The sequence below is a fragment of the Nycticebus coucang genome, chromosome 5, assembly GCF_027406575.1.
Source record: "Nycticebus coucang isolate mNycCou1 chromosome 5, mNycCou1.pri, whole genome shotgun sequence".
Classification (NCBI taxonomy): Eukaryota; Metazoa; Chordata; class Mammalia; order Primates; family Lorisidae; genus Nycticebus; species Nycticebus coucang.
In genome coordinates, this window is record NC_069784.1 from 13,842,377 (window position 1) to 13,856,345 (window position 13,969).

The 13,969-nt window shown below is 36.9% G+C and overlaps 1 protein-coding gene across 18 annotated transcripts in view; it reads left to right on the plus strand.

Moving 5' to 3' along the window:
* Positions 1–13,969, plus strand: part of ADGRL2 (adhesion G protein-coupled receptor L2) — a 581,138-nt gene that overhangs the window by 534,720 nt on the left and 32,449 nt on the right. The window lies entirely within an intron of this gene.

A 13,969-nucleotide genomic window follows, 5' to 3' on the forward strand; every position in this document is an offset into this window, starting at 1 on the left:
TTCAATTTATATTAAAAATTCCCATTACTTAGCATCAGCATCTGGCTAATCCTGTGCAACTTATTCCTCTCACTACAATATGTTAAAGCAAATCATAACATACCACTATTATTGCTGTAAAAAAACTTAATATATATCCCATACTTTTAAAGAAATCCACAATACCATCATCACATTTAAAAATTTTTTATAAAAATAAGTTCAATAGTTAACAAACATGTGCTCGCATTTACTTAGTTTTTGTGAATTTGTTAATACGTGGTTTTCTTGAACCAGAATACAAACAAGTCCATGTAATCCATCTGATTGATATATCAGTTGAGAGTTTTTTTAATTAAAAGTCAGTTCTCCCTGCATCTTCTTTTAAAAATATTTATTATTGTTGTTGCAGAAATCATGTGAGTGATTTGTCCTGTAGAATTTCCCGTGTTCTTGATTTGGCTTGTTTTATCCCCAATTTGTCATTGAACTTTGTTTGGTATACTGATGATTAGATCTGGAATGCTGATCAAGCCAGGTTTATTTATTTATTTTTTTGGCAAGAACTTGATATTGCATCATACCACAAGGTGCATATCTTTGTCTTTCCTAGTGATCTTAAGATTACTGAGCTGGGTATGATGTAAGGATTTGTGGCACACCTCTTGGGTGTGGAACACAACTACAAGAGGGACTCTATCTAACAAATGCAAACATTGCCAACTAATTATTTGTACCCTCATATTAATCTAAAAATAAAAGATTAGTTAGATGATGTACAGTCTACCCATTATAAAATTCTCTTTTATTTATTTTCTTAATGCGTTTAACAGCCTGAGTGATTGTGTCTCTTTCTTTACATTTCTTACATATTGTGACAAAAACCCCAGAGTCACCCAAGGCTTATTCCTCCTTCCTGCTGCTCAGCCACTTGCCTGGGCGTTGGCTCTGCTTTCTTTTGTCCGCTCCACTTCCCTTGTGTCCCGGGACCCCAGCTGGTGGAGCATCCCCTGCCTGGAATGCTGCAGGCCTCCCAGCAGAGCCCTTGGTTCTTCCTAGGCTCGGCATGCTGTTCTTCTCCTTTGGTCTCACTTGCTAATGAATTTGAAACATAGAAGGACAGGGAAATATTTTAAAATTCTGTCGATACCATTGGGTGTGAATGGGCTCTAAATGGCTCTGCTATGAACCAAGTATATTCAGTATCAGAAAATCTGTTGAATAAACCTTATATTATTTCACGCCTACAAAGGGAATCAGAGAATAGCACAAACATTTGAGCAGCAGTCACCCATCTGAGCCACATCTTGTTATTTCACAATATTCACTTCAAATATTTTCTGGGGGGGGGGAGAAAACCATAGATAAGGTGGACGTGCCCTGGCTGCCTCCGCCTTGATCAAATTAAGAAAGAGATAACTATCATCCTTATTTTATTTTTTAGCATTAATAAGCTTTTAAAAAAATTTGGGGCCATAGTGGTGTAAATTCAATAGTTTCTATGTTTTAATACTTTTCACATTTTTAACATTATTTCACACTATAAATGTAATTGTCTAATTTTTTTCTTATTTTATTTTTTGTATTACGGCATGCTGAAATTTACAGGATCTCTCTTTCTAAGAACGCACCGTCATGTTACTATTCTACTAATGAACATTTAGTGGCTTTCACTTTTTTTGTTGATGTAAATAAAGCTGCAAGTTTTCGTATGTCTTCTTTCTCATGCCTTTACCTTTGTAGAAATACACACACGTCTCTAGAAATAGAATTTTTGAGGGATAGTTTGCCCAACTTTAACTTCACTAAATACCCCCAAATTGGTCTCTAACCTTGTTTTACTAATTTACATTCTAGCCAGTGATACCATTACTATCTTTGCTAACACTTGATTATTGACATAAATTGTGTCAATGTAATTAGTTTGAATTGATCACATTATTGTTTTAATTTTCAGTTCCCCGACTACTTAATGCTGTTGACTCTCTCTTAATGCGTTTATTACCCATGTTAGCCTTTTCTCCTGTGAATTTCTTCTCTAAACCTTTTTCCTATTTGTGTATTTCTTTTTACTTCTCTATGAATTCTGGGCACTAATTCTTTGAAGATTATATTGTTTGCAAGTATTTATCTTGTCTGTGCTTTCTCTTTTTAACTCTTTTTAAGGTATCTTTTGTTTTGTATAACAATGAGGTCAAATTTTTCAGTCTATTCAATATGGTTGGTGATTTTTGGTATCTTATTTAAGAAATAATTTCCTGCCTTGCCCCCAGAAGGTGTGGCACACACGTAAGAGGAACTGTACCTAACAAATGCAATCAGTGTAACCTGGCTTATTGTACCCTCAATGAATCCCCAACAATATAAAAAAATAAAAATAAATATGCTTATTGTTTTAACCTACTGCCTTTTGGAGTGGTTTGTTATACAACCATTGCTAAATGACACATCATGTTAAGAGATAAAATGCTGCAAAAATAAAATTGTGAAATGATCTAAAAAAAAAAAAAAAGAAATAATTTCCTGTGCTAGGCATGGTAGCTTAGCCTGTAATCTCAGCACTCTGGAAGGCCGAGATGGGTAGACTGCTTGAACTCAGGAGTTTGAGACTATCCTGAGCAAGAGTGAAGCCCTGTCTCTACTAAAAATAGGAAATCTAGCCAGGCATCATGGTGAGCATCTGTAGTCTCAGTTACTAGGGAGACTGAGGCAGGAGGACAGGTTGAGCCCCCAGAGATTGAGGTTACTGTGAGCTATGACACAGCAGCACTCTACTCAGGCCAACAGAGTGAGACTATCTCAAAAAGAAAAAAGAATTTTCCTCTTGGCTTTCTCCTTACGAGAATTTTTTTCTACATTGAGTTTATAGGGATCTTACAATTTCTTTAGATCTTTGTCTTTTTTATATTCATATCTTTAATCTACCTGAACTTTATTTTTCGTAATGATATTATCACATGTGAGAGGCAACTAATTTGATCTTTTTCCCGTATGAGTAAACAGTTTTTGGTGTGCTTTGAGTGTATAAGCCATTCCTTTCCTTAATGATCGGTGATTCTGGTCTGCGTGGAGGATTGTCTATTACTTGAAGCTTTAGGTTTATTCAGTAATGTCACTTGTGTTGAGCCTCTAAAGCTTGCGTGGGCTGCTTTTTGGCATATGTCTTATATATGAACTTTTAAATCGATATGCCAAGTTTCAGACAAAAAAGTTGTTGGAATTTTTCTTAGAATAGACTGAGTTTATAGATTGATTTTTGAAAAAAGTGCCAGATCAGTTTCTATTATTAAACATAATTACATTATATATGATTAGGTAGTTCTCCATTTGGTCTTAGATTTTCTTAAAAATTATGTATTTCTCCCCTTTAGTGCATTGTACTTTAAAAAAATCCTACGTAACTTACACTTTTTGCTTCTAGTAAATAGTATCACTTTTTAAATTACATGTTCTGATTGTTTTGTTGCTTAGTGTATAGAAACAATTGATTTTGTTGATAGCAGCTTTGCTAAATTCTTACTACTTCTGGTAGTTTTTTTTTTTTTTTTATTAAATCATTGCTGTGTACATTAATGCATCATGGGGCACCATACACTGTTTTATAGACCGTTTGACAAATTTTCATCACACTGGTTAACATAGATTCCTGGCATTTTCTTTTTTTTTTTTTTTATTCTCTCTCTCTCTCTTTTTTTTCATTAAATCATAGCTGTGTACATTAATGCGATCATGGGGCACCATACACTGGTTTTATAGACTGTTTGACACATTTTCATCACACTGGTTAACATAGCCTTCCTGGCATTTTCTTAGTTATTATGTTAAGACATTTACATTCTACATTTACTAAGTTTGACATATACCTTTGTAAGATGCACTGCAGGTGTGATCCCACCAATCACCCTCCCTCCGCCTACCTCCTCCCTCCCCTCCCTTTTCCCTCTTCCTCCTATTCTTAGGTTATAACTGGGTTATAGCTTTCATGTGAAAGACATAAATTAGTTTCATAGTAGGGCTGAATACATTGGATACTTTTTCTTCCATTCTTGAAATAACTTTACTAAGAAGAATATGTTCTAGCTCCATCCATGTAAACATGAAAGAGGGAAAGTCTCCATCTATCTTTAAGGCTGCATAATACTCCATGGTGTACATATACCACAATTTATTAATCTATTCATGGATCGATGGGCACTTGGGCTTTTTCCATGACTTAGCAATTATGAATTGGGCTGCAATAAACATTCTGGTACAAATATCTTTGTTATGATATGATTTTTGGTCTTCTGGGTATATGCCTAGTAGAGGAATTATAGGATTGAATGGCAGGTCTATTTTTAGATCTCTAAGTGTTCTCCAAACATCTTTCCAAAAGGAATGTATTAATTTGCATTCCCACCAGCAGTGTAGAAGTGTTCCCTTTTCTCCACATCCACGCCAAAATCTCTGGTCTTGGGATTTTGTGATATGGGCTAATCTTACTTACTGGAGTTAGATGATATCTCAAAGTAATTTTGATTTGCATTTCTCTGATGATTAAGGATGAGGAGCATTTTTTCATATGTCTGTAGGCCGTGCGCCTGTCTTCAGAGAAGTTTCTCTTCAAGTCCCTTGCCCAGCCTGCGATGGGATCACTTGTTCTTTTCTTGCTTATACGTTTGAGTTCTCTGTGAATTCTGGTTATTAAACCTTTGTCGGAAACATAACCTGCAAATATCTTCTCCCATTCTGACGGCTGTTTGCTTGCTTTACTTACTGTGTTCTTGGCTTTTTAGTATGATCAGGTCCCAATAGTGTAATTTTGAAGCTTCTTCAATTGCCCCCGGGGGGGTCCGCCTCATAAAATACTCGCCCAGACCAATTTCTTCAAGGGTTTTCCCTGCATTCTCGTCTAGTATTTTTATAGTTTCATGTCTTAAGTTTAAATCTTTAATCCAGTGAGAGTCTATCTTAGTTAATGGTGAAAGGTGTGGGTCCAGTTTCAGTCTTCTACAGGTTGCCGGCGAGTTTACCCAGCACCATTTGTTAAATAGGGAATCTTTTCCCCGCTGAATGTTTTTAATTGGCTTGTCAAAGGTCAAATAACGGTAAGTAGCTGGATTCATCTCTTGGTTCTCTATTCTGTTCCAGACATCTACTTCTCTGTTTTTGTGCCAGTATCATGCTGTTTTGATCACTATAGAGTTATAGTACAGTCTCAGGTCTGGTAGCGTGCTTCCTCCTGCTTTGTTTTTATTTCTGAGTAATGTCTTTGCTATTTGAGGTTTTTTTCTTGAAAAATAAAAAGAAGTATTAATTTTTCAAGTATGACAGTGGAGCTTTAATAGGATTGCATTAAAATTGTATATTGCTTTGGGTAGTATGGACATTTTAACAATGTTGATTCTTCCCAGCCATGAGCATGGTATGTTTTTCCATTTGTTAACATTTTTAGCTATTTCTTTTCTTAGAGTTTCATAGTTCTCTTTATAGAGATCTTTCACGTGCTTTGTTAGATAAACTCCCAAATATTTCATCTTCTTTGGCACTACTGTCAATGGAATAGAGTCCTTAACTTTTTTCAGCTTGACTATTGTTGGTATATATAAAGACTACCGAATATGAATGTTGGTTTTGTAACCTGAGACGCTGCTGTATTCCTTGATCACTTCTAAGAGTTTTGTAGTAGAATCCCTGGTGTTTTCCAGATATACAATCATATCATCTGCGAAGAGCCAAAGTTTGATCTCTTCTGACCCTATATGGATACCCTCGATCGCGTATTTTTCCCTAATTGCAGAGGCTAAAACTTTCATTACAATGTTAAAGAGCAGTGGAGACAATGGGCGGCCTTGTCTGGTTCCTGATCTGAGTGGAAATGATTTCAATTTAACTCCATTCAATACGATATTGGCTGTGGGTTTGCTAGATGGCCTCTATCAGTTTAAGAAATGTCCCTTCTATACCAATTTTCTTAAGTGTTCTGATCATGAAGGGATGCTGGATATTATCAAATGCTTTTTCTGCATCAATTGAGAGAATCATATGGTCTTGGTTTTTTAATTTGTTTATGTGCTGAATTATATTTATAGATTTATGTATATTGAACCAGCCTTGAGATCCTGGGATAAAACCGACTTGGTCATGATGTATAATTTTTTTGATGTGTTGCTGGATTCTGTTTGTTAGGATCTTGTGGAATATTTTTGCATCTATATTCATTAGTGATATCAGTCTGTAATTTTCTTTTCTTGTTGGGTCTTTTCCTGGTTTGAGAATCAGGGTGATGTTTGCTTCATAGAACATGTTGGGTAGTCTTCCTTCTTTTTCTACATTTTGGAACAGGTTGAGTAATACAGGTACTAATTCCTCTTTAAAGGTTTGGTAGAATTCTGACGTGAAGCCATCTGGTTCTGGGCTTTTCTTTTTAGGGAGGTTTTGTATGGTTGATGCTATTTCAGAACTTGATATGGGCCTGTTCAACATTTCCACTTGATTCTGGATGAGTCTTGTAAGGTGACATGCTTCCAAGTATTGGTCAATTTCCTTCAGATTTTCATATTTCTGAGAATAAAGTTTCTTGTAATATTCATTAAGGATTTTTTGAATTTCTGAGGAGTCTATTGTTATTTCGTCTTTGTCTTTTCTAATTGATGAGATTAGAGATTTTACTGTTTTTCCTGGTTAGGTTAGCCAAAGGTTTTATCTATTTTATTGACTTTTTCAAAAAGCCAACTTTTTGATTTATTGATCTGTTGTATAATTCTTTTGTTTTCAATTTCATTTAATTCTGCTCCAATTTTGGTTATTTCTTTTCTTCTACTGGGTATGGGGTTGGAATGTCCTTCCTTTTCCAGTTGCTTCAGATGTCCCATTAAGTTGTTAACTTCCTCTCTTTCTGCTCTCTTGAGGAAGGCTTGTAGTGCTATAAATTTCCCTCTCAGGACTGCCTTTGCGGTATCCCAGAGTTTCTGATAATTCATATCTTCATTCTCATTTTGTTCCAAAAATTTGACAATTTCCTTCTTAATCTCATCTCTGACCCAACTATCATTCAGCATAAGGTTATTTAACTTCCATGTTTTTGTATGAGTATGCAGATTCCTGTTGTTATTGAGTTCAACTTTTATTCCATGGTGGTCCGAGAAGATGCAAGGAATAATTTCTGTTCTTTTAAATTTATTGAGGTTAGACTTGTGACCTAAGATGTGATCGATTTTGAAGTATGTTCCGTGGGCTGATGAGAAGTATGTGTATTCAGTTTTGTTGGGATGAAATGTTCTGTAGATGTCTGCTAAATCCAAATGTTGGATGGTTAGGTTTAAATCTAAAATTTCTTTGCTCAGCTTCTTATTGGAGGATCCATCCCACACTGGCAAAGGAGTGTTGAAATCTCCAACTATTATGGAGCTGAAGGAAATCAAGTTGCTCATGTCTGTTAGAGTTTCTCTTATAAATTCAGGTGCATTCTGGTTGGGTGCGTAAATATTAATAATTGAAGTCTCATCATATTGAGTATTACCCTTAACAAATATGAAGGGACCATTCTTATCTTTCCTTACTTTTGTTGATTTAAAGCCTATTGTGTCTGCAAATAGAATTGCAACACCTGCTTTTTTCTGATTACCATTTGCCTGAAATATGGATGACCATCCTTTCACCCTGAGTCTCTGTTTGTCTTTTAAGGTAAGATGTGACTCTTGTATGCAGCAAATATCTGGCCTGAGTTTTTGTATTCAGTCAGCTAACCTGTGCTTCTTTAGAGGACAGTTTAAGTCGTTTACATTAGTCGAGAATATTGATAAATCTGGTAAAATTTTGGATATCGAGTTTTTTGAAAGTCCTGTGGACATTTTTAATCCTTTCGCCAGTGTGGAAGTTGGAGTTTGATCAAAAGTTTCTGAGTGAGTTTACTTTTGTGGTAGAGGATTGGGCTGGTCATTATGGAGGATAGGTCTAAGAATATCCTGAAGAGCTGGTTTGATTATGGCAAATGTCTTCAAGCTATGAATGTCATTAAAGTATTTAATTTCTCCATCATAAATGAAACTCAGTTGAGCTGGATAGAGGATCCGGGTTTGAAAGTTACTTTGCTTTAGGAGATTATAAGTTGATGACCACCCTCTTCTGGCTTGAAAAGTTTTAGCAGAGAGATCTGCAGTCATTCTAATATTCTTCCCTTTGTAGGTAATGGATTTCTTAAGTCTGGCTGCTTTCAGAATTTTCTCCTTCATATTAACTTTAGTGAAGTTAATTATGATTTGCCTGTGGGAAGTCTTATTGGGATTGAGTCGTCCTGGGGTTCTGAAACTGTCTGCTATCTGAATTTGAGAATCTCTTGGCATGTCTGGAAAATTCTCTTTCATAATTTCATGGAGAAGGGCCTCTGTGCCTTGCCAGGTCACTTCATCACTTTCAGGGATTCCAATAAGGCGGATATTCGCCTTCTTCGAATTATCCCAGAGCTCTCTGAGAGAATGATGCATTTTTGCTCTCCGTTTCTCTTCCTCTTTGAGAGTTTGGGAACATTCAAAGGTTTTGTCTTCAATATCAGAAATCCTTTCTTCTGCTGGCTCCACTCTGTTACTGAGGGATTCTACTGTATTTTTCAGATCTTTGAGGGCTGCTAATTCTTGCTTCAGTGCGTCAAACTCTTTGGTGGTTTTGTCTTTAAATTTGTTAAATTCTTGAGACAACTTTTGAAGTTCTCCTTGAATTCCTATTCCAACTTTTGAATTGCTGCTCAAATTTCTAATTTCCAAATTTTCCTCCATTTTATTAATCTTGTTTGCAATCCAAATTCTGAATTCGATTTCTGACATCTCGGCTAGCTGTTTATGAATGGGATCTTCAGTTACATCTGCCATATCTTTCCTTGGGGAGGGGGTTGATCTATTCTGGTTATTCATGTTACCAGAATTTTTCCGCTGATTCTGCCCCATGATTGTTTTACACCGTTTGATTTTTTCCCCTGGAGCTTTGTTGAGGACCCGTACAGTGCTATGGCCTGAGAAACGGGACCTGTTTGGTGTGGTTGGGCTAAGTGGTTCTGTGTTGTTTTCAGCTGGTCTCTGTCCAACCCTAGTGGAACAGTTACTCTGGGTTGAAGTGTCAGCTGTGGAGAAATACCAGCAATTAAGTCACCCCACCCCCCACAGGCAACAATTGGAAAAGGAAAATCAACCTTCCTACAACCACACAGCAGGGGCACCACCTGAATAGTCCTCAGGCGATTGGCTCAGTTCAAAAGGTCCAAATCAATTGTTTCAGTCAGCACCTGTCTCAGGTGGGAGAGTTTAAAAGGTCTCTGGCAACTGGATCACAGGGGTCTGGTGACTACTCTGATATGACTTGCTCCACTGTGGTGGGTCAGGAGGGCCCACCCAGCAAATAGATCAGTCTGGGAAGGTGGATGCCTCCTTCCCCACCTTGTACCTCTGTCACACCCAGTCGCTGATAGTCCCCAGGGCTCTGACCCAGTTGCCTCTAGTGAACAGATACTCCAATGGGTTTGCACCTGCCTGAATCACAAGGAAATCTATTTCTGCTCAGCCAAGCTGCTGCACTCTGCCTCTATCCAGCAGGGGGAGGTGAGGCCTGACAATCTCAAGTGCTTGATGGAGGCCGGGGTGTGTTCACTGACTTCCAGCCCCGCCCCTGATTGATGTTACTGACAGAACAGAACAGAACAACTTTGTGGGAATTTGTTTCTGTCCCTGCTAAATTCCCCTGCAGAAGAGAAGCTGTTTTGAGTTCTCAGAGCCTGCGCCTCAGGCCCTGTCTTTGCTCCTGCAGGTTTGTATTCAGTTACCTGTCAGTTCTAGGCTCCTGTCTCCCTTTGTCTATAGGCTGATGATCCCCTGCGGGCCAGGTGCATCTTAGGCTCAGTAAAGCGGTCCTCTAGGTCAGCACCGCCCTGGGAACTTCCGTGCTCTGTGTGTGCCTTTTTAGTCCCCATGCTCTACCCAGGCCAGTACCACCTCAGGCAAATCCTTTACTCTCGGGGCCTGTGTCTGTTCAATGGTGGTTGCCACCTGAGTAGATGCCCAGCCTCCTCTGGTTGCCCAGGGAGACAGGGGGTGTGGCTTCAGAATATCCGGGAGTGAGCCCTATTGTTGCTAAAAGACAGCTGCTGTTCTGCGCCTTGTGGCACCGCTCTGGTTTGGTTCCCTCTCAGCCTTCCGTCCTTTCCTCATTCCCGTGACCCAGAGTCAGCACTGACCAGTTGCAGTTTAGGCCCTGTCCACACCCCTGGAGAAATGCCCCAAAAATCTGAACTCCTGGGGGACAGGCCTCCAGAACTCAGAGTGAGAGTGGAGGGGAGTGTTGGGAGCTCAGAGTTGCAGGTAGAGAATATATACAGTTTTATGCCTGGCAGGAGAATGCTATGTTACCCTAGTAGAGGGGGTAGGTCTAGTTTTTAGAGGGTCTCTCCCATGGAGTGTAGTGGGAGGACCTTTGAACTCTGCTCGTTTGTTTGTGGGGTACTCCCAGCCGTTCTCATGGGGTAGGGGACTCCTGTCCCCTTTTGTTTGTATTCTTGGGGTCGCAGCTCGTCTTAGCAGGGTTGATGTGCATTCTTCAACCTTCTCTCTTGGTGCAGCTCTAATCCACCAGGTTACTTGCTAAATTTCTATCCTTTAACTCTCCTTGTAGACGGGAGCCTCTGTGGAAAGCCGGCTCCAGTCAGCCATCTTGTCTCCGCCCCCTCTACTTCTGGTGGTTCTATCTGTACAGTCCCTCCTGATTGCCGTGTACACTTGTTTGCTGTGAATAATAAGTTTGTTTTTTCCTTGCAATCCTTATACCTTTTATTTGTTTTTCTTGAATTACTGCATTAGGTAGGTCCTCTGGTGTAAAACAATACTTAACACAACCTGTGGTAGAACAGTGTTTGAATAGGTAGTATTTATCTGTAACAAAACCTTTATCTGGTCAAGTTATTTTCCTTTTACTCCTCTTATTTTATAAAGTATTTTTTTTTTTTTACATTAAGTGAGTGTTGAAATTTATTAAATTCGTTAATTTCTTAATTTGCTAAATTATATTTTATAAGGTATTAATTTCTATATGCTTTTTTGAGTTAAACTTAATTTGTTCAGGACATTAAAATGTGTATATTTTAAAAAATTTTCTCACATTATTTAAATGAGTGAAAGTATTGTATGGTTTCTTTCCTTTTGCTGTCTTATGCATTATTACACAAATCTTATAAAATGAGTTGAAACTTTTTGAAAATCTAGTATATATTTAACTGTCAGTTGATTTTGTCTAATGATTGTAAACTATTAGGGTTTTTTATTTCTTTTAGTCAGCTTTATTGTTTTAGGAAAGTTTTTATTTTTTCTGTTTATATACTGATTGATGTAAATTTATTTATTGGTATAAAGTTGATTATTACATTCTCTTATAGCTTAAAAATATCGACTAACATGTGTAGTAATAATGCTGTTACTTTAGGAATAAAATAAAAGATTATTTTTTCTTCACTTATGAACATTATATTTTAAACTTTAATATTCAAATATCTTTTGAATGAAATTAACTCTTGTTAAATGTGTATCTGTATTTGGGATATTTTATGAAAACTCAAAATATTTTCTTCTTTGACCCTCTCTTAAGAGTAATTAATAATAATTGATATTTTCTTTCAATATGAGAAAGAGTCTGTTACTTTTGTCACTCTGCTTCTCCCCTTTTACCCCTGCTCCACACATGGAATCTGATCATGAGGCAAGCAGGTCATCCTCCTACCCATCTGCATAATCTTTCCAAACATTTATCAATAAACTAAGTACCTCAACTGTGATGGAATTTCAGGAGTTACATGACTTTTGGTACAAATTTGTATTTCAGGAATTTGACATGTGTTTTATTTCCATAAAAAAATTTCCAAATGTGGGCGGTGTCTGTGGCTCACTGGATAGGGCACCGGCCCCATATACCAAGGGTGGCAGGTTCAAACCCAGCCCCGGCCAAAGTGCAACAAAAAATAGCCGGGCATTGTTGCTGGCCCCTTATAGTCCTAGCTACTCGGGAGAATCACCTAAGCCCAGGAGTTGGAGGTTGCTGTGAGCTGTGACACCACAGCACTCTACCAAGGGCTATAAAGTGAGACTCTATCTCGGGAAAAAAAAAAAAAATTCCAAATGTGTGTTTATAGTGTATCTGTATGCATTTCATAAAAGTGGAAAAGTAAAAAAAAAAAAACTCATATTCGGTTATTGTACAGATACTGTTCAATGGCATTAGCCCATTTATGGAAGGGGAAAAGTGTGGGTGAATCCATCGTATCTCTTTGTGAGAACGTGTGTACAAACTTATGCACTTATATGCACTTATATCTCATGTTTATATCGCTATCCACAGCGATACAAACATGAGAGAGGATGAACTATAAAGAAAAATGTGGATTATGTTTTTAAATTGTTTATAAGAGTATGTGCTACTTTTTAAATTCAAATATCTGAAATTAATAAATGTATAATTCCTTAGATTTCATCAATAAAATCTTGTATTTTAACTGTTAATGTAAGACAGCTAACTTTTATAGAAGCAATCCTTCTTTTCTGTGCTTTTAAAAATCTAAATCAACAATGATGTAAAACATTGCAGTCTTTATCAGAATTGTTGGTAGATAGTAAACATTTATAATGACAGTGGTTCCTATTAATGTTTCTAAAACAAAGTTAGCCAACCTTGGCCTTGTTGGTCAGGTAAATGTTCTCAAGGCTGTGCAATTTACTTGTTTTCCTTATGACTTTATCAGTTTGCCTACTTGGTTTGAAATTTTAAAGTTTGGATTAGATTACAGGAGTTGGCGGAGTTTTTCTAGAGAGGTCCAGTAGTTTGTGTATTAGGCTTTGCAGGCCATGTGGTCTTTTTTGCAAATACTTTACTGTTATTATAGCAGTAAAGCTGCTATCCACAGTGTCATATGATGAGCTTTGCTGTGTGCCAATAAAACTTTATTTGCCAAAACAGGTCACAGGCCAGATTTGGGAATGAGTTTTATTTTGCCCAAATTAAGTACATAAAGCCTGATGGTAACTAATGAGAATTAATGGGAAGTTTTAAGAAGATGACAGACATTTTATAGACATAAATATCTGGTGCTGGTCTCACTACTTTTAGAAAGTAAAAAAAATCTGTTATTGCATACTTGACCTATATATTTTTTCATGTTAAAATGGATCATTCATAGAAATAGACTTGGTGAAAGCATTCCAATTTGCCATATTTTGCCAGGTATAATGCTCTCACACGTGTACAGTGTGCTAGTGTTTTTGGCCCAAACCTTCAGGGAAACAATTTTTATTTTAATTTTTTAATTCACATTTTCATTAGTTTATATTTAGGTACTTATTTTGTCCATTATACAGAAATTTTAGGATTTCTTTTTTGACATAGTAAAAGAAATTTTATGTAACTAATAATTATAAAACACAAGAGCAGGTTCAAGATACATGGGAATTTCCAATAATTTTTGTGAAAGCATCAGCTAGATTGCTAGCTCTCACCTTAAATGTACAGAGAAAAATACATCACCCTTTGTCATCTGAAAATGCTTTTGTTTCAAGTTCAGTGTAAGGTCAGCAAAACTGATTACTATATTCTGGGGTATTATTTTGCATATGGATATCATTATTGCTTTCTAGAGTTACACTTTAAGCATAAATGAAAGAATTAAAAACATCTATCTCCATAAGAAATTATTTTTCCCTTAAAACGTTGGCCGAAAAACTATTCATTCTACATGTATACAGCAAAATATGGCATACATCCATTTTAGTTTTATTGGTGCCAAGTAACAGTCACTCCACAGTTACCACTCAACAAAACATAAGTGGCCAGAAAAAAAGAAATCGTTTTGAAATATTTCTGTTGACCTTCATGATTTCTATAAAAGCCTGAAAGTTACATACTATACCTTCATTCACTGTTCATACTCATAGGCTAAAATTTACAATTGGCTCATAAGCAACATAAAAATATGAAGAAAATGTTAAAA